Genomic DNA, 26827 nt, shown 5'->3' with positions numbered 1-26827 from the left:
TATCACACAAGCACTTGCTTTTAAAGGCAAATGGGGAAGGGAGGTTTATTACATAATCCTATCAGCTTAAAGGTCAAGGGCATGCATCCTGTCTCAATGCCTAGCTATTGCAACCACAAGGGCAGAAGCGCGTATTTGGCCAATAAGGGCTAAGGCAAGGTTCCCGCAGACACCCCCACCCTACTTCCTCCCGGCGCTGTCTTAGGCTGCCACATTAATACGCCCTTGTGGGCCTGTAATGGCACCGCTTGTAATGTCACTTAAGGTGGCGTTAGTTTTTAAGGTCCGACAAGTAACAGCAGACAGTAAATAAGTAATCCTCCCTTTTCATTGGGTCAGAAACTAGAAAGGAAAGGAAAACCTCTTCTCCACACAAGTATCTTATGTAGCCTTGGCTGGAAGCAAGGCCAAGATTCAAATTTCCTAAGATTCAAATTTCCCGGGTGCAACTCAAGATCTATTTTTTAAAGCCAAATCCATGGAGTCATCTCTTGAACTGTCCTTCTCATTGACCCTCTCACTTTCATATAGCAGCACATTCTAACTCTAAGTTGTTGAATTCATCCATTTCCCTCCATACTTATCTTCTGTAATCTTGCAAAGAACACTGTCATCTTTCACTTGAATTACTGAAAACACATTTTACCTGGTTTCCCACATTCTCACCCACTCCCCATTTCTCTTTTACTTTTCACACTCTAGCCACAGAATCTTTGCAAAATGCAAATCTAGTCAAGTTACCTCCAGGCATAAAATCTTTCCATGACTCTCCATCGCTCTTAGATAAGTTAAAAGGCTTCGACATTGCTCTCCATGACCTGGCCCTGGTTTATCTTTCCAAATTCGTCTTTCATCATCCATCCTAAATATGGTCCTTCATTCTCTTCCATCCCACCGTTTGTAACTTCTCTTTGATTTGCTAAGGTAATATATATTTTTTCTTGCCTACTGGTGTTTGCACACTTTTTCCGCACACCTCTCATTGTCCCTTCTCCTTTGCCAGGCTAACCCCTCCATGTTTCGTGTGCTTCCATGTCATCCTGTACTTCCCCATTGTTTTCATGGATGGTTGCATTTTAATTGTTATTGCTCGTATAGTCTGTATCTCTGGATAAACCATAAGCTACCCAGGAACAGGAACTACTTTATTTTGATTACTATTGTGTTCCCAGCACCTATTTCAGTGCCTGGAAAATAATAGGCATTTGGTAATGATTTATTGAATGAATGAGTACATGAGTAATCTGCTACATTACGAGTTAAATAAGTTCCCACAGGTCTATTTGAAAGCTAAACTTTCAAATTAAGTTCTGGAACAGTTTGTTAATAATTTTGGAATTTGCTCCATTTTGTCCATTTGTCTAATTAGAAATGGAATGTACTTTTATACAATCATCCTTTCTTTCCTTTCTAATGGCTGCTTCTAGATTTCTTATACTTGAAATTCAATCAAGCAGGAGTGCATAGTAAAACCATGATCTGAGGGACAGGAGTTAGAAATGGCATTAGGAGAACTAGAAAAACTAGCAATTAAAACAATTAAATGATAAAGTGTGAACACCTGATGTTTATTAAGTGTCTAAAAGCCACAGTGCCTGACTTAGTAGGCACACCAAAAATATGTATTGACTTACACAGTCCCACCAACAATGAAGTAGGTTTCCCTTTCTCCCCATCCTCACCAGCATTTGTTAGTCTCTGTCTTTTGGTAATAGCCAGTCTAACTTGGGTGAGATGATGTGGTTTTGATTTGCATTTCCCTGATGCTGAGTGATGTTGAGCATTTTTTCATGTATCTATTGGCCATGTGTATATCTTCTTTTGAGAAATGCCTATTCAGTTCATTTGCCCATTTTTTTAAATCTGGTAATTTGTTTTTTTACTGTTAAGTTGTTTGAGTTCCTTGTATATTCTGGATAGTAATTCTTTGCCACATGCATAGTTTGCAAATATTTTCTCCCACTCTGTAGGTTGTCTTTTCACTCTGTTAATTGTTTTGTGTGTGTGTGTGTGTGTGTGTGTGTGTGTGTGTGTGTGTGTGTGTGTGTGTGTGTATACTTTTTTTTTTTTTTTTTGCTGTGCAGAAGCTTTTTAGTTTGATATAATTCCATTTGTTTATTTTTCCTTTTGTTTCCTAGTATTTTGGGGTCTTATTCATAAAGTCTTTCCTGGTCCTACTGAACTGTTTCCCCTATATTTTCTTTTTGGAGTTTTATAGTTTCAGATCTTATATTTAAGTCTTTATTCCACTTTGAGTTGGTTTTTGTATATGGCAAAAGGTACGGATTTAATCTCATTCTTCTTCATATGGATGTCCAGTTTCCCAGGCACCATTTAATGAACAGGCAGTCTTTTCCCCAGTGTATGTTCTTGGTGCCTTTGTCAAAGATCAGTTGACTTTAAGTATGTGGGTTGATTTCTGGGTTCTCTATTCTGTTCCATTGGTCTGAGTGTCTGTTTTTGTGCCAGCACCATGCTGTATTGGTTACTATAGCTTTGCAGTATAACTTGAAATCAGGTAGTGTTACGCCTTTGGCTTTTTTTTTTTGCTCAGGATTGCTTTGGCTATTTGGAGTCTTTTATTGTTCCATATGAATATTAGGATTGTTTTTTCTAAGTCTGTGAAGGAAGTTATTGGTATTTTAATGAGGATTGCATTGAATATGTAGATTGCTTTGGGTAGTAAGGACATTTTCACAGTGTTAATTCTTCCAATCCAAAAGCATGGAATGCCTTTCTATCTTTTTGTGTCTTCTTCAGCTTCTTTCCACAGTGATTTGTAGTTCCCATTGTAGAGATCTTTCACCTTCTTGGATAAATTGATTCCTAGGTATTTTATTTTTTTGGTGACTATTGTAAAGGGGCTTGCTTTTTTGATTTCTTTTTATGCTAGTTTGTTGTTGGAGTATTAAAATGCTGCTGATTTTTGCCTGTTAATTTTGTATCCTGCAACTTTACTGAAATAGTTTATCAACTCTAAGAGTTTTTCGTAAAGTCTTTAAGCTTTTCTATGCATAGGATAATGTCATCTGCAAGCAGGGACAATTTAACTTCATCTTTTCCAACCTGGGTGCCCTTTATTTCTTTCTCTTGCTTGATAGCTCTGGCTAGTACTTACAATACTACTGAAAAACTGGAACTAGTTAAAATCCCCATCAATACTAGAATGGATAAACAAATTGTGATATAATCATACAACAAAATACTATACAGGAATGAAAATGAACAAACTGGAATTACCTACAAAATATGGGTGAATTTTAGAAGCAAAGTTAAGATAAAGAAGCAAACCATAAAAGAAAAACATACAGTATATTCACATTTATATAAAATTCAAAAAGAAGAAAAAAACAAACTCTATTTCAATTTACAAGACTACACAACTGATAAAGCAAAAAATATATACATTACTAAAAGTTAAGGATAAGGATTACCTCTAAGTAAGAAGGAGAAATGTATGATTAGGATGAAATATACAATAAATTTCTGGGGTGCCACTTAATGGTTTTTAATCTGAGTGGTGCACAAATATCTGTTTAATAACAATTTATTAAATTGTACCAGTAATTTTTGCATTTTTCCATATGTGTTATACTTCATACTTTCAAAATTGATCTTAAGAAGATATTGTGCAATTTAGACTTTGTTAAGTATAGATAGTAAAGTTTCAAGTGTAATCACTAAAAGAATAGAAATAAAGTGCAAAAACGTGAAAAGGAAAAAAACAGACCTAGAAAAAAAATTCAGTAAAAAAAATAAATAAGGCTGAAGAAAAGAAGCAGAGAGAAAACAGAACAACAGAATTTTTAAAAATAAGTAAGATGGTAGAATTAGGTTCAAATATATAACAATCAAAATAAACATAGGAATTTATATAGAAATCATTGGTTAAAAGACGGACAAGGTCAGATTGTATTAACAACAAAAATAAAAACAAAATACACTCATTTGTTATAGATAAGAAGGTGAAAATAATAGGATAGAAAAAAGATATATTTGGAAAATGCTAATCGCAATAAAACTGAGATAGCCATATTAATAAAAGATAAAATAAGCGATAAAATGAGAAATGTTGTTAGAGATAGGCAATGAGAGTAGCAATTGAACTTCAACCTGGGCTAAAGGGTTTCTTTCTTCTGAAAGTCTACATGGCAGGCCGATAGCTTCAGACTCTCTTTCCCTTTTTCAGTGTCGTAACGAAAAAGCCATTGAGATTATACCTCCTCTACTTCTGCTTTGTTTGCAAACTCTTTTGACCAGCCTCGTATGGGAGTTCTCAATCCTCCCTGCATTAGAATGTCATGCAGAGCTTCCATAGAGTTTCGTGATTACGGTTCACTGGTCCAGAGGTAGGGCACAGGCGTTAACTTTTCATAAACATCCCCAGAGAATTCTAACGTGTGTCCAAGATTGAGAACCACTGGCCTAGAGAAACTGAAGAGGAAGCACTAGAGTCTTCTGCTGTTGTGAACCTCACCCAGTGTACTTCCTGAAACCCTCTGAGGCACTGAGTTTTGCTACCTCTCAGCTTTTTATGACGCATCCTTACCTTCAACTCTGCCTTCTTGAACCTGTGGACATTTGCAGGGTTCTGCAGAGGATTTTAACCTTTCCCAGATGAGCTCTGCCTTCAGATTAAGTGAATTCAGGGTTAGCACGTCTACATGTTCTCCAGACCTGCTCTATATACTTCAGCCAGAATATTCCTTCTGGACCTCAATCCAGTCTCTTTCTGCCTTACTACCTAACATTAACACTTCAGTGGTTTCACACAGTCTTTAATTAAGGTGCAAATTCCTTGATTTAGCTTACAAGGCCCTCCGTGATCTGGGCCATGCCTTCCTATCCAGACTCAGCTCCTGCCTCGACTTCTCTCAAATAAGATCTGTTAATAATACTCATCCTCATTGCATCTATACTTATTACACTTCCTAGTCTCCTGTCTTACAAATGTTGTTTCCTTTCTTTAAACCCTGTCATTGGCTCTTCTCCCATCACAGCCCTCTACCTCTTCCTTTCTACTCTTTAGTTGCCTAACTGTACCTCCCCTTCAGGTCTCACTGTATGTTTCATTTCCTCCCCTAGGATAGATCCAACTGTTACCAAGGAACCCAGCACCTGTATTTTGGAACATTAATCTAACTATAATAATAACAATTATTATAAAGTACTATTTATCTATCTTCTCTCCTAATATCTAAGCTCCAGGAGGGTAGTGGTGAGTGTGACTTGTTCATGTTGCTTTGCCTCCCATGGATTTGTCACCCCTTTTCCCCTGGGTGATGGAGCCACCAAAGATTACTCAAAGCCCATCTCTTCTGAGCAGTGAGAAGCCCCAAAAAGGGGTTAATCTCTTGGAACCCTCAAGATAGAGGCATTCCTTCTGTTTGGGAAATTAACTAAGAATTGAGGTTCTCTTCCCACATTTATTCTCCAGACCAGGAAGTTACAGGAAGAGAACATAGGTGGGTTTTTTTCTAAGTACACTTTAACAAGTTTAACAATAGAAACTGGTAACTTTCAGAAAGAAAATCAAGGTGACATCCCATAATGTAATTTTTCAAGAAGTTAAGTTGATCCACCAACAAAAGCTTGATCTTAGCAAACATTCCCCTCCCACAGCAATTTCCCAGTATCTTTACATATCAATCGGTAACCTGTCTGTCTTTGAGCCAGCAACCTTGCAGTGTTACAACTCCTTATCTTACAACAGAGACTATAGCCTGAAGCTCAATATTTGACACTGCAAGGCCTTGGAAAACCAGGCCCTGTGAAGTACATTTGCTTTATGCATACTACACACATTCATTACTGTCTGTCCGACAATGAGTACAGCACCTGAAATGAGGAGAATGCTCTATAAATATTGAATAAATGAATGAAGGAATGAATTATTGAATTAATATATGATGGGTAAAGTTTCTAGGTTCATTCACCCAGTCCCCTTTCCTCATTCCCAGACCCTGCAAATACTGAAGCTAGGGTAATAAAAGGCAGAGAACTTATAATGTGACTCAGATGTGAGAAGACAAACACTTTCTGCATTAAATGACACTTGAGAAATGTGAACAAGAGGCTAATTTCCAGTGAGAAAAAGATAGTTGTCTTAGATGCTCTGACCTGAGACCAGTCCATACTGACAGTTTCTGTTCCTTTCAGGATTCAGCCTTCAGGATTCAAAGCCTCCTTCTCAGTAACTGTTTTCATATTTTATCGAGATACATTTTTACATTTTTTAATTCTGTAAATCCTTCCCCCTTCTGCCTTCCATAACGTTCTATATTTTGCAAATAAACCTTTGTTGATGATAGTATACTATCTACTGTCCACTTCACGTGGCAAACATGGTCATTTGTCTACAATAAAAAGTTTTATCTTTACAAACTTATATGCCAAGCATGTTACATTACCTTTGATTCATTCCACACCCATTCATTGCCCTTCTCAAAATAGCTCTTAGAAACTCATTCTTCTCATAAGTAAATAGAAGAATTCCAAGAAGTGGAATGAAACATAAAGGAGAGAATCCAAGTGAAGTACGTTCACAAAACGCCCAACCATCAAAAACATGTTATTATTCCCTCACATACACATGATCGTCATCTCTTAAAGCAAAGCAAAACAAAAACAAAAAAGCTCATATTAACTTTCCATAAAACAATCTGTCTCAGGAATCCTACTATTTTTTCCCCAGAAGTATTTCTGTCATAGAGCCTGATAAATTCCATTATTTTTCATTGTAAATATAGGTAAATATCACCAGTATATGTTATGACCAAAAAAAAATCTTTATTCCTTTTGTTTTAATGGAAGCATAATGAATGTGTAGTAAGAAAAAATTATATAGCTCAATTATATATTCTATGTACCCTAGTTAATAGGATAACCTCAGTAACCCTTTGAAATATTAAAAGGAATAATTCAATGCAAAACGAACGAAAAAGACTTTGAAAGTGAATGCCTAATGAGTTCAAGGTACATCTTATGACTTAATAAATAATAACTAGAAAAACCATAATTTGACAATGTTATGTCAGAAAAATACATATAAGCTTAGTAAAATCTTAGATATAACTAAAGTAATAACTAAAGCAGACAGTCAAGAATAGTAAAACATTAAGTTAAAGGCATTTATATGTATACCTCACTGGTGATCTAACCTGATGTTGAGACTATAACACCAAAAAGGGCCACACACAAAGAAAAATGATTACACTGTGTAATGTTGAATATACTAATTATCCTGATTTGAGCATCATATATTGCACACAGGTATTGATATTCAATGCAGTGCCCCACAGATATGTACAACCAATTATGTTTCAATAAAAAAAAAAAAAGAATTTCTGTTCCTGAAAATTCACATTTAATAAAAAAATTTACTAACCAAAAAGAAACTAGATGCCAAGCTAAAACAATTCTGTGTCCTCGATTTCTGTGCGAAAGCTCTGTACAACTGTGGGACTACCAAACAGTTCAAACCAGGATATTCGGCGTGTAATTTTAATGAATATCTTTATTTTATAGAGCAGACAAATGGCTTCAATTCATTCATCAGGGAAATTTCAGGAATTAAGGTCACTGTTTTTCTGAATTCCCAAATTGGAGCACATGTGCTTCCAATATAGGTAGTCTTCTGCCAATGTTTTCAGAAAAAAATGATATGTACATATAATTTCTTATACTGTCTCACACTGTTTGTAACCCACTCATTCCCTCTTTTCACTCTTAGCTCTGTTTCAGCCATGAGTACATGTTACTAATAGCTCAATAGCATTTTACGCTTTTTGTTGCCTAGGGCATATTTTCTTGCTATGGGACTCAATCAAAACTGGCAGCCTCTCAGGTCACCTGGGAAATGGCCAAAGTAGAATACACACAGTGGGTATATGCTCCTTCCAAGTCATAACAAGTGTCAGGACTCTTCCTTGGTGGTACAAGGCCAAATGTAGAGTACGTTGTTTTTCCCTTTGATGGGGCTATCTTGACATCTCCCAGATGTATTTTTAGTGTTACAGCAGGATCTGGCGTCAAGGTTGTCCAGCCTTCCCTTCATTCGAGGAAATTGGTAGTGTAAACAATCAGGTTTGGGAATTGGCTAAGGAATCTGATCACGATTTTTTTTTCTTTTCATGGTTTAAGTAAGACCTCTGTTTTCCAAGAGTTTTTGTTTTGTTTTATGCCGTGTGGTTGTTCCATTCCCAATTTTTTCCTAAGGAACTCATCCACAATCAATTAAGCATAGCCAGATAGTTCTTCCAAGCAGGCCCGATTGTGCCAGTCCCATTGCCTATTACGGTCTTGCCTGGCCTCTGCCACTACCATAGGGCTGTTCGTTTCGAATGCAGTATTTCATTCCAGCTTTTATGGCCTAGAGAGAATAGTGTTTTAAACAGATGTTTTAAACATAGTTGTGCTTCTTTCCACATATATTTCACGTGTTTGTTGAAGAGGCTATCATAGATTTGTCTATTTCTGTAATTTCTAAATTAGTCATTTCTAATATTCTAACATCTCAACTTTCTTTGACTCTTGGATGCATTTTTATGTCTATGTTTGTATATGTATGTTAATCAAGACAAAAAGAAAAAAGAAAAAAAAATCTGTTACAATCAACCCAGCTAGTTTATTTCATACAGAATATCTGGTACATGAACCACAGTGACAAATGCAGTAAAACTAAAATCATGCTGCACTCTCCTTGGTGACGCGTCCGTGAAATCCATTCCCCACATATCTCCCACTTTAGGGTTAATGTGCACTGGCCTGTTCCAGCCTGCCGTTCTTTTGTTGTGTAAACTTTTACTTTCTAAGCTCGCTTTTGGACTCTGCAGCATGCCAGGGTATGACTCTAATGAATGGTCTATGAATAAAAAGATGGGGCGCATAAGGGAGATTGTTGACTTTTTTCTCAACATGAACTCCCTTAGATGAAGGTATACAAGCATCTACAAGTATAAAAGGAAATAGCTTTTCAGATAACAAAGAATCCCTTTTCTTTTAAGAAAGTTTCAGTAGGAATTTAGAGAGGTTTAGGAGGTTCAAATTACTCTCATGCCTCTGGTTCACCTTTTCCTAGCAAATGGCTTAACTTTCTGGTAAGAAATCTAACAACGTTCTGAAAGTAGTGATTAGTGCCATCCACCAAATCCTTCCAGTTCTCATACTGGGCAGAAGTATATGTCCTTGCCCCCTCGGAATTAGAAAAGGCCGTGTGATTTACTTCAGCCAAATGCATATGAGCAGAAGTGATGTCTCTCACTACCCTTCAGAAGCTTTAAGAGCCAGTGCACAAAGTCATCACACTCTTTTGCCTTCCTTCTGCCACAGTGAGCAGCGGTGCTCCAGTTAGTGGCTGCTGCATCAGCCCGGGTCCAGAAGTAAGCGTGATGCGGAGTGGAACTGCCAACCAACCTGCAGGGGACATGCAGCACAGGTGAGAAATAGACCAGTACTGGTTTAAGCCACTGCGATTGTAGGGTTGTTTGGTTATCACAGCATAAGCCACCGTTCTTGACTGAAAAAACCCTGAATTCAGCTGGTGATTAAAACACTCAGTTTGATTCTTGGCTATTTCAGTTCAATTTGTAGAAGACGTAGGAGATTCTTTCAACATATTCATATAAAGTCCCTGAGTTTACATCCATTTTTTTAAACTGATACTTTAGACAGATGTTTTTTGGCAGCTGGCCAGTACAGGGATCGAACCCTGGGCCTTGATGTCATCAGCACTGTGCTCTAACCAAGCGAGCTAACCAGCCAGCCCTAAACTGATCCTCTAATATCTTAATCCTATCACTCCTTTGCTTTTATTCATCCAGTGCCATCCATACCCTTCTGTCTTTGAATTCCTCACACCCTTTATATCATTTTATAATTGGTAGAAACTATCCTAAGCCCCCAAACGTTATCTTTTATTGAGATTTTTCTCCAGATGACCACAGGTGATAACTTTCCTGGCTGCTTGATCACAGAGTGCCATACTCAATATCTCACCCTTCCCTGAGGACCTGTTGTCCCAAGATTCCTCATCACTACATCCCTCGCCCGAAAGCAGAAGAAACTGACTGTGACTAACAAAAATAAAAGGGAGTTTATTGGAAGGATATTGGAGTCTCTCAGAGGAGACAGAAAGTTAAGGGACCAGACCTGGTATAAGAAAAAACAAAGGGAACTGATATATGTTTGTCCCCCAAAGTTCACGTTGGAAATTTAATCCCCACTGTGACAGTGTTAAGAGTGCGGAAAACCCCATGACTGTAATTGAAAGGTGGGGCCTTTGGGAGGTAATTAGACTGTGAAGATCGTGCTCTAGTGAATGTATTAATCCATTGATGGCTTAATGGTGGTCACGGGCATGGTTCTGATGGCTTTAAAAGGAGAGTGTGTGAGAAGTGCTCTCTCTCTATCGCTCAAGCCGTATTTGTCATGTGACACCCTGCACCACTATAGAGCCACCACCACCAAGGCCCTCACCAGATGTGCTCCCTGGACATAAGTCTCTGAAACTGTAAGCAATAAGTACTGTTTCTTCACGAATTACCCAGAGGCAGGTATTTCTGTTATAAGAAACAGAAAAGGTCTACTACAGGACCTCTGGAAGACAAGGAATGAAGAAGCAGGAGGTACTAACCACCTTCAAGCTGGAATAGCTGATGCTGCCGTGAAAGGCCTCGGGCTGCTCTGTCTGTCCTGGCATTACTTGCTCAGCCTTCAAAGTCTTGGAAGAAAGTTTCTAATGAGTGTAGTTTAGATGAACAGCTTACGCACTGGCATTTCCAGGGAATGGGAGAAAAATGGTCTGGCCCTTCAAATTTTCATTGTTAGAGGCATAAATAGGCCTTAAGTTCCATCTCAACTCAATGACACATAGTGAGGTAAATAAGTGAGGAGAGAGGTAAATTCTCAGAGAAGTCAGGGGGAAGAATGGATGCTAGCCAACAACACCAGAAAAGATAGTTGTTCACTAAGGAAGTGATAAAAGGAGAGAGTCATGTGTCTTTAATAAAAGAGAAGTTTGCGGCTTCATTATGTTAGTAGGTCATTGCAGGAACTCAGGAAGTATTCATTTATCAAATGCATTTTTTTATTGCTTTATCATGTAGTTAAAGGCACTTTAGAATGATACAAACTTCAATTTAAGCCAGGGTCTGTCATTTACTAGATGCTTTGGGGCAAGTGCCTTAACCTCTTTGGATCTCTGTTACCTCTGAGAGTTGTCTGGGGATTCTGAGTTAATATGTATAGAATGCCTGACACACATCCTGTGCTAAATAAACATTATTTTTCATCCCCTGTGCATTAGTCAGTGTTCTCCAGAGAAACAGAATAAGATGTGTATATGCATAGAAAGAGATTTATTTTTAAGGAATTGACTCACAGAATAATGAAGGCTAAAAAGCCCAAAATCTTCAGGGGGAGGCCAGGAGGCTCGAAACCCAGAGAAGAGCCGATGCTGCAGTTCAAGTGCAAAGGTGGTCTTCTGCAGAATTCCTTCTTCAGGGGAGGTTAATTTTCTGTATTAGTCCACTCCCATTGCTTATAACAAAGTACTTAAAACTGCTTGATTTATAGAGAAAAATGACATTTATTGCTTACAGTTTCTTAGGCTGGGAAGTCCAAAGTCCATCTGGTGGTGGCGACAGTGGCCCAGGAGTCTCACATTGCAAGATGGTGGAAGCAGAGAGAGCAGTGTGAGCAAGACATATTCTCTTCTTTTAAATCCCTCAGAACCATGCCCCTGACCACCATTTTTAATCCATTCACTACAGCATGGTCCTACAATCCAATCACCTGCTCAAGGCTCCACCTTTCAATTACCATAATAGGATTTCCCACCCTCTTAACAGTCACTGTTGGGGCTAAGTTTCTAATACAAAGAACTTGGGGGACACAATTCAAGCTCCAGTGAGTTTTGAGGGGACATAATTCAATCCACTAGAGTATTTTACTCCATTTAGGCCATCAGTGATTGGATGAGGCCCACCCACATTACAGAGGGCAAAGTCCACCAATGTAAATGTTAATCTCATACAAAAACACTATCACAAAAATATTCAGAATAATCTGTGACTGCATATCTGAACACTGTGATCCAGCCAAGGTCACACATAAAATTAATCATCTCATCTTAAGAGATGTTATTGTTCAGGAAAATAGTACTTCTTTCTCTGAATTCGGTAAGTAAATTGATATTATAAATAATTTGGTACTGTAAATAATTTGGTATTATAAAGCTGTTAATATCAGTTGGAAAAAGGGTGCCAAGACTGGGCTTTTGGGAGCGATAGACACGGCAAGTGTGAGAGGAAACAGGTGGTCCCAGAGGTCAGGTAGTCACGCTTAGAAGAGGCTGGTCCCAGAGGTGAAACAGGTGGTCCCAGAGGTCAGGTCGTCACGCTTAGAAGAGGCTGGTCCCAGAGGTGAAACAGGTGGTCCCAGAGGTCAGGTCGTCACGCTTAGAAGAGGCTCACCCCCAATGAGTCCTTTGCTATAGGAAGAAAAAGGTTTGGTTTGACCCCAAAGAAAACACTAATATTTCCACACCAACTCCCACCAACAAATCTTGAACCTGATAAAAAACGAGCTGATCATCTGCAAGCTTGTCACTCTCTACTCCTAGAATAATGCCAGAATAGCACTTTGGCCCACTGGAGAGCAAGCCTTTGAACACAGATAAGCAAAATGTTTACTGCCAAGATTCAAATGCACGAGGATGACATAAAGTAGAAAGAGGAAAACGCTGCATGGACTTCTCGGAAGATACACTGAATCCAAGAAGACTAATGGCTGTATGCAACATGGCATGTACCTGGAGATGGAGAGAAACATTCCGATTCTCATGAAACACATTCATTCCCCAGGCTGATGGCAGATAGGGCTTATAGGAGGCTCCTGGCTGACCGTGTTTAGACCATTGGTGCTATGAGGAGCAGCTGCAGGCCAGGAAGAAAAGGTCATCCAGACTGTCCAAGAAGAAACAGACTAAGAAATAAATCTCCTCCTCTTTTACCTGTACCTTATAGCCTCATCAACAACAGATGATCAAAAAACAGACAGACAAACAAACCAAAAAACATCAAATCTTTATCTGGGGAAAAAATGGTTAGGGAAAAGAAACAGAATATCTGAGAAATTTAATAATACAAGTGATCAAAATAATATCACAAATGAAAATTAGTGTAATATTTAAGTTTAACCATATGAAATAGCTATTATTTGGCCACATTTCATCTACAAAAATGGCAATTTCTTATGGTTCTGATTAATATAAAAGCAAAAGTAAGAGGGAAGGTAGAGCAAACTGGTGAATCCTGTCCTATAATTTATTACATCATCATTCCAAACTCAAAGGAATATAGTTGCTCATTGCGAAAGGGAAGCCAAATTGAAATTTTGAAATACTGACAACTCCACACTGTAAAACCAGGGCCTTGAGATCAGTGGAGCAGCTAATAAAAATGGTGCTGAAGCAAAGGGCACCATGCATCATACACGTTGATTCAGACAATAGAAGGAACTTCTTTCTCTCGCAAGCAGGAAAAGTGGTTCAGCTAATCAAAGACAAGATTCTTTGCGGCCAAGTGTTGGGGATCGGGGGAGAATAATGTGTATTTGTGTAGATGTTCATGTAGATGTACATGTGTATGTTTTTGTGTGTATAGCTATAGGAGTGTGTTTATGTGAGTATGGGGGTGCGTGTGTGTGCATGTGTGTGTGTTTAGGTGTAGGTGTATTTGAGGTAAAATTTTCCACCTATGATCTGAACAAAATTGCAGAGAAAAGAAGACTTAAGCCTCATCCCCTTATTATTATTACAGGTCTAGGTGCTGTCATAACTAGGTGTAAGTGAGGTAATTTTTCCCAATCATGATATGAATAAGATTCCCAAGAGTAAAGCTTATGCCTCATTCCCTGATTACTGTAGGTGTAGGTGCTGTCCTAAGGTCTCCTCAGGACATACAAAGCAGTTGCAGAATTGAGTTTCTCCCTTGTGGTTGGGAAATACACTGAAGTCTGAACCAAGCCCATTTTTCTCCTTGACAGTTCTTCACTCACTCTTTTCCTATCCCACTCTTCGGAAGTATGGGAGTAGGAAAAATCTCTCATATGGGAGATGTTGGCTACTGTAAGAGAAGTTTCTCCCGATCTAGCTAACTGGTGATTTTTGTGTAGTCTCCCTTGGCCTGTGACTTCTTCTGGAAACCGATACTCTGGTTCCTCATAGTTCATGGAACCAGTTTAACTGCTTTGCCATGCAGCTTTCAATTTTCTCAGTTGTATTTATTCCTTTTAAATAAAGAGGGCTATGCTGGCCGGTTAGCTCAGTCGGTTAGAGTGCCACCTTATAACACCAAGGTCAAGGGTTCAGAGCCCCATAAGGCCAGCTGCCAAAAACAACAAAAAACAAATCCTAGTTCTGCAAAATAAAATTATACTTTACTAAAGAGGCCTAATATAATTAATATGTAAATTGTCAAATTAATCAACCAGAGAAAAGCATAATAAATTCTACTAGCCCAAAAGCTTGAATCTAAGGAATTCTGCAGGGGCTGGCTGGTTAGCTCAGTTGCTTAGAGCACAATCCTCTAACATCAAGGTCACTGGTTTGGATCCTCAAACCCACCAGCCACCAAAACAAACAAACAAATAAAAGAACTGCATCATATGTTTTTCCAAAGCACTTGTTATCTAAGCTTATTACTTCACAAAGATCTTTTAAGCTTTGCAAATATCATCCACAGACCAAAAGACTACATTTGAGAAAGTAGTGGATGGCCAAACTCTAAGAAAATATCCTTGATCTGGATAACTCTACAATGTTTATTAAGCAGTACAAAGAAAAAGGATAATACTACCTGGACTGCAATGTCCAGGTCATGAGTCTGATTACAGCCTTACTCCCCTTATTTTCAATTCAGACTATTAGGGAATATTTTATAAAAAAATGAATTTGAATAAATTCATGGTATAACAAATTCAAAAGACATAAACTTCTATCTAACCCAACAGGTATCTAGCACCTATTATATAGGAATCACTATGGGGAAAAGATGATTAGTATAAGAGAGTAAAGCTTTGAGAAGTTCAAAATGTTTTCTAGGAAGTGGAAATTCCAATTTTGGTAGCAGCTCTGTGAAGCTTTGGTTCACAAAGTTCCACCAAAGCTAGACATTCCAACATACTTACCTCATGGCTTTCGAGTCTGCTTTAAAAATACCTTTGCCAGGAACATAAACACATCTACAAAAGTAACAAGGAAGCAGCCATCAAAGAAACCTTGTGGACCCCTGTTCAGATTTGGCAAATATTGGAAAAAACAACCACCTTAAGTTCAAGGAGGATAGAAATTAGTTTTCTCTGAATTAGTTTGTCTCAACAGGCGGGCATTCTAACACCCAACCTGCTCTCACAGCTCTCCTTCACATGGTCATCATGACCCTGGATCCTAGATCACTCAGCCAATGCTTCCTTCCTGGAAATCAGTCCCCTTCAGCATAACTAAGCTAGCAGTACTTGATTCTACAGGTTTCAGAACATAATGAGTTATTCAGTAGATCCTTTTCCCTTCTGATTTCACAGGTTCCAACACAGCACACAATTCTATTCAAATAGGCATGTGTTGTTGGAAATTTGACACTGGAGGTAAAGAAATAGACATGCTTTGCTGCTCTGTAAACAAAACTATATTGTCCTTCTTGAATAAATAGAACAAATGCAACTAAAGATTGGCTTTCATCCTTGGAGACCACACATATCAAGGAGTACACACACACACACACACACATACACACACACACACACACACGGATAATTAGAGGAACAAGAAATAATAACGTTGTGTTGAATAAAAAGTCCTATAGGAAAGGGGGTAAAAGAATGCTCAAAATGGTGTGAAATGAATATGAGAAGGCTTCCTGAAGAGAAGGTAGTGCATTCAAGATAAAGGGCGTGGGATGCACAACAAGGCATAGAAATAGAATTCATTAAGTTTTAGGAAATCTTAATTTTTGCATTTTAACAAGGATATGACAGTTCTAGAATAAATTAAATTCTCAAAAAGAATTTTTAAAATTTATATTCCACTCTGATTTGATAGAGAAAGAAAATAGGAATAATACAGATATAGAAAAGAATTTTGATTCTTAATAGTGTCTTGGGTTATGAAGTCTAGATTTTAAATAAAATTAATTTTGGTATCATGTAAGTCTAAACTCACATAAATGTCACTTAAACTTATAGCACTGTCACTTAAACTTAATTTGGGAAGAATGCTTGGAGTTTGCCTTTTGACTTAAAAGTTGTATCTCGCTCCTCTCCCTTCTTTTTAATGATACCTTAAAAATCTAACATTTATGTTGTATGTTTTAGAAAAAAATAGAAGTTTGTGAAGCACAAATTTCATCTTACTATATGGATGAACATTGTAATGGTTAGAACAGTCCAAAGTGAAGTTGGACAGCCAGAGGATTGAATAAATCTCCAGTAATGGAAATGTTCAAAAATGAACTAGCCAACAATATAGAAGGGTAAGACGGATTTGTAAGGTCCCTTGCAACTTTGATTCCCTGATTCCATGACTCTAGCTGAGAGCTTTCCATATGAACAACACCCTTTATTCACAGAGTCTTCAGTAGAGGTAAAAATTTCACATTCTTCCAGCAATATCTACATAACTGTGCCCTTCCCAAGACTACTGCCAGGGCTTTTATTCTCTTACCTTGCATTTCACAAAGTTTGACTCTGGAGGCATCTATGTCACAATTTCTGGAATGCTTAATATACTTTCAGATTCCTGGGACCCACCTCAGACTTACTAAAGAAGAATCTTTCTTTGTAGGTGAGCCCAGAAACCTACGTATTTAACAAGCTTTCCAAGTACTCATATACACATTTCAGTTTGTGGACTACTGCTCTAATCCTTGACATTCCTGTGAAATGGCAGAACAGGAAGGACTACTTAGAGTTATGACTGCTCTTACACGGTCATCTGGCCCATCAGGAGTGAGTTAAGCTCGCAAGCATTTCAAACACTGTTAAAGCATCAGACGGCTTTTGGAGAGTAACTTTACAGCATGTGAAATCTTCCTTGATCTTTTCTTTACAACAGACAACTTTCTATTTTCATGGGTATTACCATTATGAACCGTAATCATTCTCAGAATTCTTTGTCTCACTGAGGAACATCTAGTGAATAAAGCCTCAGTTATCAGCAATGCCTCGTCAAGATTTAAATCTATAAATATTTAGCCACTTTCATTTCTATCTGATATTAGAAAAGAACACAGTATTCAGGTCACACTGGCAACCAAAACCAGGGAACACACACTAAGAAATCCAAGGGACTCATCTGACTTATTTCCATTTTACTGCAAGAATAATAACTATTTGGTTGTACTAGCAAACCATAACTGCTTTACCTTCTGTCCTACGGATCACAATGGCGTAAGGAAAACTGAGGATTTGAAAATCTCACCCACCATTTTTTCGATTACATTATATTTCCATTACATTTCTTTAAAAGTACATTAAAAAGATTTAATTGTTGTATGTTAAAAAAAAAACATTATTAATAGTAAAATCTGGCTAAATTGGGCTAATTGAGAGAAAGGTAGTACAAATTGATAAAAAGATTGATCAATAAAGCTTTTAAAAGATATTTTTAATAATATACAGACTATCAAATTTAATGAAATGCTCATAGTGAGCCTATATAACCTTTTTAAGCACATAAAAGTAAAGAAATAATTAATATTAATTAAGTTTTTGTAAAATCATTGTTTAAATAGACTGGTTCCAAAACCTACCTGAATTATCAAAAATTCCAAATCAAGTGATTTTGAATTTTACTACTTATCTGTCTTTTGGATTTTGATGGTCAAGTTATGTCTGCCTTAATTTATCTTCTGAAAGAATTTTTTTATTAGGATAAGGATAAAAAATACTCTCTAGGCAGAAAATGTAATTTCATTCTCAAAGTAATTCCTGTAATCCCCCTTAGGTATCAATTAAACATAAAGAAAATGTTAACATTAAAAGGTTACAAAATCTTCCATGAGGAATAGTTGAAAAGGTCACTTCAATTTATGAGAACACATTTTGCCAAGATAAGAACCTCTTAAAATTTACAGATTCTAAATTTTAATTGGGTTGGCAGGCTTCACTTATTCTAGAAAGAGTTGTGGTTTGTGGGACTAAACAACTTCAGAAGATAAAATAACTGTTCATAGAAAATATCCTACTAGAACCTCATTTTAGAGGGAACGGAGAAGGAAAACATCCTGAAAAGAGTACAGGTTTTGTGAATAGCGTGTTAAGATATGAGATATGTCTTAAGTAAATACCTAGTGTTTCTTCAGTTATAAAACCTGATGTAACTGCTCAGATAACAACAGAACTGATACGGGGCAGAGAGTTAGTCAGGTAGAGGAGTTATTATGGCAAAGTATATACCCTAAAGGCAGAAAGCCCTTGTTTGTAACAGCTGTATCGCCTTGAACAAGTTACACGATCTTTCTAAGTTTCAGTTTCCTCCTTTGTAAAAGGGAATAAATATTATCTAGTTTCCAGGGATTTTATGAAGACTAAATAAAATAATAACTGTAATGCATTTAGTACCATATCTACTGTATATGAACCCTTCCATGTGAGCATGTTTCTGTGAATGAAAATCCAAGAAAAAATATAAAGGTACATACAATTAATTGTTAGTAAGTTCTGAGATAAAAAGTAGAATCCAGGGCTGGCCGGGTAGCTCAGCTGGTTAGAACACAGTGTTGTAACACCAAGGTCAAGAGTTCAGATCCCCGAACCAGCCAGCCTCCAAAAACAAACAAACAAAAAAGTGGAATCTAAGTGAATCCATGTAATAGAACATGATGTAGTCATTAAAAATCACATTTTCAATGAATAATAAATGACATGGGGAAATAGTAATAATATAATGTCAAGTAAAAAGCAGGACATAAATCCATAGATTCCATGAGAGAAAATGCATGCACAGAAAAGAATACTGGCAGAAAATTCCTCAAAATGTACATAGTGGTACTTTCTATTTGGAGGCATTGCAGATGATATAACCCATGGTCTGATTTCTACCATCATGGTCACTCTCTTTTGGATACACTCTTGTTCATGTCCTTTTAAAAGTATGGATATTTGGAGCTCTTAATGGAATGTAATATTCCACATGTGTTCTAAATACATAGGATGACCACTTACTGTGATCTAAATGCTCTTTACACAACCAAAGACACATTTATTTATTGAGCATTTACTCTGTGTCAAGCACTGGGAACACAAAGATAAGACACAGATTCTGCCTTAAGAAACTTACAGTCTAGTAAAGGACACAGAAAAGGTAAACAAGAGAAAAATTATGATGAATAGTTTTTTCTTCTTAGATTTGGAGTACATCAGCTGAATCTTGAAACATGAGTAAGAATGCTTTGATTTTATATCTGCTAAGTGTGAGGTATGTGGCATATTCTCATGGAATTGTCCAATAATCATTGTGATACATGAGAGTAGAAATCAAGAAAGAGTTTTGAGTTGGAGATGAGATTTTGAGAGCCACCAACACATAGGTGGTTAAGTCCATGAGAATCTATAAAGTTAGTAAACATGAGCCTGAAGAAGGAAACAAGAATATGATTCACAACAGAAAACGAACAAGACCCTCGAAAACACCATTACTTAAGGGATGTACATAGTTTCATGGATTGAATGTCCCCCCCCAAATTTAATCCCCACTGTAACTGTTGAGGGTGGGAAATCCTATTATGGTAATTGAAAGGTAGGCCCTTGAAGAGATGATTAAGTTGATGGTTTAATGGTAGTTGTAGGCGTGGTTCTGAAGGCTTTAAATGGAGAGGACATGAGGAGCTATATAGCTCTCTTTCTCTCTCTGCTCTGCCATTTTCTGCCATGTGAGACCCCTTACATTGCTGTAAAGTTACCACCAAAGAAAATTCTCACCAGCTGTGTTCCCTGGACTTTGAAATTCCCAGTCTCTGAAACTGTAAGCAATAAATGTCATTTTCTTACAAATTATCCATTTCCAAGTATTTTTGTTATGAGAAACAGAAATGGACTAGTGCACATAGCAAGACAAATAAAGACACAGAAAAAATGGTGAGTGATGTAAAATAAGAAGGAAAACATATCTGGTGAGGAAGCCCTGAATCTTTTAAAGAAGAAAACAGGTTGACAGTAAAAGTGAGATATGAAACTAATTCATCAGATTTAGAAGTTAGGTTCTTTTGGGTGATAATTGTCAGAGCAATGATGTGTATCTATGTGAGTGTGCACATGTATGTACTTGTAGGAATGGGAAGGTAGGAGCTGAAGGCACTAAATTTAAAAATGAATGAAGGTAAAGGGCATAAACACACAATTCACAAAGAAGGAAATGCAAATGGAAAATGAATATATATTTAAAAATTGACCTTTCCAACATACAAATGCAAACTAAAACTAGATACCAGTTTTACTTACCAAATTAACAAAATAATTTAAATGATAATACTCCATGCTGGCAAGGGTACAGCAAGATGTTACACAGTGCTGATGGGAATGTGACATACTTCCACATTTTTCCTGTTATCTACCTGGTCTAATTGATCTGCTTTTCCTTTGTAATCCCATTCTATACTACCTGTAACATTTAATTGTACTTATACTCTTCCTGTATAACTCTCCCTCTATTTGGCTTATAAGGTTCTCAAGGACAGGAACCTCGTTTGACTAATCTCTATTCCTATTAGTGTCTAGCTTCTATCACGGTGTCTGACTCCCAGTAAGTACCTAAGAGGTGTTTGTTGAATTAATTCGCAAGGACAAGACTTCCTGTTTAAATGCTTATTAGCCTAGCTAAAATTGGCAAAGTTCATTCCAACATGTTATAATTCAAAGAAATGAAGCCAGAATAAATAATTTCCTTTATGAAATTCTGATAGTCTCTGTAAAATCAGATATAAAGGTGAGGATATGTATTATGCATGTTCCCAAATATTTATGCTGCCCTCATCCTCCTTTCATTTTGATATTTTAATTCTCTCAAGGTGAGTATTTTCTGTTGTTCAAGTCTCTGTTTATCACCTCATCATTCTTCTGGCACAAATTCTAAAAGCTCTCCAGAGCTGCCTAGTCAATCTAAGACAGTCATAGACCCTGCTGTTCAGCTGGGCATATGACTAAAGCTATACCTAACAAGTTTACTGAAATTGATGAAAACGGAAAAAATATGAATTCACTTGGTATTTGAAGTGGGAAAGTAAAAGATGAGTAGGCTTTAAAGTGAATTTTTAATATGCATCATGTTTCCTAAACTGTAATTTTAATGAATCATCAGAAATTATTGTGTCTGTATGTATTATTCAGGGAATCTCAGGAAAAGTACAGTCATCACTGAGCCCTCAGGAAAACAGGTATAAGATTTTATGATACCTCTTCTACGAGAGCCAACGTACCCCCACCGTCAGCGTTATTCTTCCAAGACTGATTAATACCACCTGCAGAGTGAGCCAAGCCAGCTCCTTCAGAGAACTTGGCATTTTTTTTTAACTATGCCGAAATTGTACTACTATTCCTTTGCTTGCTTGTAAAGATACTGAAATGAAGAAAATTTCTCTAATTATACATTACTATTCTCTATGTGCTAAATCAATGGTGTTCAACCAGGGGACATTGGAAATGTCTGGAGACATTTTGGTTGTCACAACTGGGGATGGGGAGCGGAGTTTGTTACTGACATCTAGTTGATAAAGGCCAGGAATGCTGCTAAGCATCTCACAATGCATGGGACAGCCCCCCACAACAATGAATTATTCAGTCCAAAATGTCAATAGTGCCAAGGTGAAAAATCCAATGCTAGGGACATATGCACACATGCATACATACAAACATGCATAATATATGCAACTCTAACAGAACCCTATTCATTTTTTGAGGCCCAGCTATAGCTACCACTCTTTTCATGACGTTTTATCATATCAACCCACAATGACATCTTCACAGGCTGGACTTTCTACATATAATTTAGGTTTGATTTGATGGTAACTCCTCCAAAGATGTTTTGAGAAATCAAATGTTCATATTCACTGTGGACACTTATTTCTTCACTTTTTGTAATTTGTCTGGATTCTATAACAAAACTATTAGATAGCTTTATATATCAAGAAACTATGTATGTTACTTTCTCTTTCTAAATTGTCTTTTCTTTAAAAAAAAAAAAACTTCCTCAGGATCTTATCTATTATAATACTGGTTTCATAGATATGTTTTGAAGTGGGAAAGAGTAACCACCTATTCTATTGTTTTTCGAGCTAAAATGTTTGGGTAATATTTCTAGTAGTTCATAATATCAATGCCCGTTGTTTGGCCATTGTACTAAGAATAAAAACAAAAAGACTATGATTTTTGGCCTCTGATCAGTCATGTAATTATCCTTCTATTTAATAGTGTCAAAGATTGAAAGATTCTGTTTAAAGATTTGGCCTGTTTATTTCTAATGCCAGGAATTCACACTCCCATAAGCCAGTAGTGGTGGTAATAAAAGACATGGGGGAAAAAACAGTACTGAATTAAAGCCAACAGTTGAACAGAGTTCATTAGCAATACTATTATGAAACAAGCAGTTTTCCTGAAAAAGAAAGGCCTTTTAATAAGTGAGAGCCTCAGCGCCTCTGTTTTCAGTAAATATTTGGTTTTACTTGATTCCAGCCTTGTACGAATATTCTTTTTCTCTTCGGTCTTTAGCACTAACTCAAACATGAAACACAACCCCTTGTCTGAGATTTTCCCAAAACCAATTGCACAAGGCATTTGTGTTTGTATCAAAGTTTACACAGCTTTGGGACAACAGAGGATGCTTACATTGTAGAAATGCAAATGACATAAAATAGGCATCATTGTAAAATGATATAGTAGGCATACCTGTTCTTAAAAGTTCGTTAGCCATCCTGTTTGATCCTCTGCCCTTTTAAACATTGTCCACAGATTTCACCCATTCTCTTAGCAACTATGTCAATGTGACATTCTTAGCCTTGAACTCCAGCCTATCTTATCACCTCCTATAGGACAAGGTCTGGTTTCAGGACATGTGCATTCCCAGTGGTACCACTAATACAGTGGTCAACCTCACTCAAATCCATTTTAGTGCATTTGGGTGTTCTCTCATTTGCCATCAAGTAATGTTTACTCTTACTTTAAATAGTAACTTAGATGTGCCCCACTCCCTTCATTTGCACAGGCCAGACCCCTTTCACCATATACGTAGCCATTGCTTTTAGTCTCTGTCTTATGGAATTCTTCACACCACTGCCAGATGCTGCTTCTAAAAACAGGGTATTCATAATTTTGCCTCTGCTTCAAACCCCTGACCAGTCCCTGCTGGGTTAAGTCCCACCTTTTTCAGAAAAAATGTCATATCAGCTTATTTCTTTAAGAAACCAACCAAACATTCCTTAACACCAAACCACTATTTTGTTACTAGTCCTCCTCCACGGAAATGCATATTGCTGCTTTCACACCTTTGTTCATAATGAGTTTGCTGGGGCTGCCATAAAAAAGTATCACAAATGGGTGGCTTAAACAAAGAAATGTATTTTGCCACAATTCTGGAGGCTAGAAATCTGAGATCAAGGTGTTGGCAGCATCGATTTCTTCTGAGGCCTCGCTCCTTGGCTTGTAGAATGCTGTTTTTAAGCCATGTCTTCACACAGTCTTCCCTCTGTACATGTCTATGTCCTAATCACCTCTTCTTATAAGGACCCCAGTCATATTGGATTAAGGCCCACCCTAATGACCTTATTCTACCTTAATTACCTTTTTAAAGGTCCTAGCTCCAAATACAGTCACATTCTGAGTTATTAGGAATAAGGACTTTAACATAGGAATTTTGGAGGGACATAATTCAGCCCATAACACCCACCTAAGTTTTTTCCTTCTTCCTGCTCCTCTCTAAATTCCAACCAACATTTAAGGCCACGGTCAAATCCTACTTCCAATCCTACTGTCCAATCAATCTACCTTGACTTTCCCTCTTCCTCCTGTAATCCCATTCCTTTTGGCACCTGTGTAGTTTAACCTTCCTGGGTGCAGGTCCTCTATCTCAAGAAAGTTTTAGCTCTTTTAAGCTCTCTAGGTTCTTGGTAATTGCTTACTGTGTATGGATTTGAAACTCAGCAAGACTGAATTCCCTCAGTCACACTTTCAGTTTTGGGTCTCGCATGTAAGAAACTTGAAGTTGCCACTTGGTCGTAACAACAAGTAAAAAGCCGAACAAACTGAAAAAAGATTGAGTTCCCTCAATCTGATTTGTCTGGGTTTTTTAAAGACTTTTTCAGGGTCTTATTTACTATGATATTGTTTTCATAGATAACAGGTAAGTTCCTAAGTAGAAAGGAGTCACTACCCTTTTATCAACTAAAAAGTAATGATTCAAGTCTTTGAGAAGAAGAAAAACTTTTCTTCCATATGAGCACATGTAAGATCTCTTCCCTAATTTGCACTAAATCTTAAACTTTACATCTTTGTTTTTTCCTCCTCCTCTTAAATAGCTCTCTTAAAAATACTTTTTTTCCAGGACCTTTGTTACCAAATACCATAAAATAAAGACTAAGCATCTCATTGAAATTATTTATTGTGTATTGGTCTCTGATAGTTTTCAAGTTTTAAATGGAGGAAGGCCTTTATAAAAATCTTTACTTGAAAAATTCATCATTTTCTTCATGGATATTTTGTCTTCAGTGTCTTCCTACCTTCCCTTTCAATGTTTGGCTTCTCTTTCTTAACTGACCTTCCCTTGCTCTCACTTCAACAGCCCACACTGGCTGTTCTTCATGGTAGTTCTGGGCACGTTGGGCCATTCCTACTAACAGTGCAAACTGATATTTATAGTGCACTTGTGTGTACATTATATACAAATTATTTGTTTAATCCTTAACAACCCCATGAATGTATGCTATGACTACTTCCATTTTGTTGTTGAAGAAACTAAGGCACAGAAATGTTACATAACTCACCCAAAATATCATGGTGGAGTTAGACACAAGTAGTTGACACCAGCGCTCAAAGTTTCCTTATGGTTCCACTCACAAACAAGAGCGCTCTCTCTCTCTGCCTCTTTCATGTTTTTTTTAAACCCTAATTTTTAAATTCATAATGACAACTTATTTTTCTAATGCAAATCGCATATCCTTTTGATAAGGATATTCTATCATAGAAAAATATTTATATGTATATTTGTTCTCGCTAAATATTTTCATCTTGTGCTTCAATCAGATGAGCAACGTGTATGAAAAAAAATGACTGCATTTACATGTTCCTGGGCTATGTGGTTTTCTTTGCAATCAGCTCTTTGATTTAAGGTCAAACCAGACAGCAGGCCTGTGTGTGATTATGCTGCCCTCATGTGACAGACATTGGGAACTGAGAGTAGAGTAGGATCATTGCAAAGTCCACCAAGCCCAACGCAGAGGAGCTGAGAGTAGACACCTCCCTGCTACTATTCACTGACCACTTTCAAAGCCACTTTTAACTGTGACTTCAAAACATCAATGCAGTTTTCACATGTCCTTAACGTACTTCACAGAGGAAACATACAAAGTGGGACACTACTCAATTAGTATTGATACTTACAATACTGTGTATTTACTGTGTAAAAACCTGCTTACAATTTAGTAGCGGGCAATATCAGAAATGTTCTATTCTCTGTGAACTCACTATGCTAATAGAGAAAGTTGGTGTATAATAATATTAAAAAATAACTGGAAAAGTCTTGACATTTCTCCAGGGCATACATATTTTACCTATTTGATCATATAACCTGACAGGTTCTGCCATTTTTTAATCTTTTTAATATTAATCTCGGAAACATGAAATTTAAGTCTGTAAATTTAAAATTTTCTATTTATAATTCTGAGTAAGGAAATAGCCTGTTCTGCTTAGATAAAACAAGCCATGCAATAAAAACCAAGGCAATTCTCCAATGTGGTCCTCTTTCTCTCCTTCATAAATAGTTCATTGGCTTGCAAAGGAAAGGGGGATGGCTAAAATTCCCTCCTGGCCATACATTTTTATGACAGTCTCGTTGAATATGGAGTTAAAAACTACAAATAGAGCATCAAAATTTCATCCTGGACAATGCAGGCGGTTGCCTAGAATATGTGATCTGAGGCCACCAAAAGGCTTTTCAAGGCCTCAGATTATCTTTCAGACTGGCCTGCCCCAGAACGTAGTATTCCTGCCATTAATACATTTTTTTCCTACTTATAACATTATCTCTGGTGGTTTTATTTTGAAACATCAAAATACAGCATTATCTGGGGAGATAAGACACCACAAATCACAAATTATCTGGCATGGATGAATTTAGCAAAATACTTAGTGTCAAGAAGAAAGCAGTGTAAGAAGACCTTGAAGGCAGAGGTCAAGTTGTGGGCAGTGTTTTATGGACAGGAGGAGAGAGGAATGGCCCAAAGGATACAGTACAGCCAGTGTGGGCTGTTGAAGTGGGAGCAGGGGAAGATCAGTTAAGAAAGAGAAGCCAAACATTGAAAGGGAAAGTGGCAAGAAGCTGAAGACAAACTTGAACTCCTTGAGAATTTTACGTAAGATAAAATTTGGGCCTGTTGACCAAAACTAAAATATGAAAAGTATCCAATAAAGAGGAAAGATTTTTTATCAGAGTTCACAGATTAAATAAAGTTCAAAGTGGCCAAATAAATTGATGACTTTACCACACAAAAAAAAAAAATCTCCCTTTTTTAAAATAAAAAAGTTTGCACATAGAAATACCAAATGGTATTGAAATGCTAAAGCCTCT

Source organism: Cynocephalus volans, chromosome 8, assembly GCF_027409185.1.
Source record: "Cynocephalus volans isolate mCynVol1 chromosome 8, mCynVol1.pri, whole genome shotgun sequence".
NCBI lineage: Eukaryota > Metazoa > Chordata > Mammalia > Dermoptera > Cynocephalidae > Cynocephalus > Cynocephalus volans.
Note: the sequence above shows the minus strand (reverse complement) of the source record.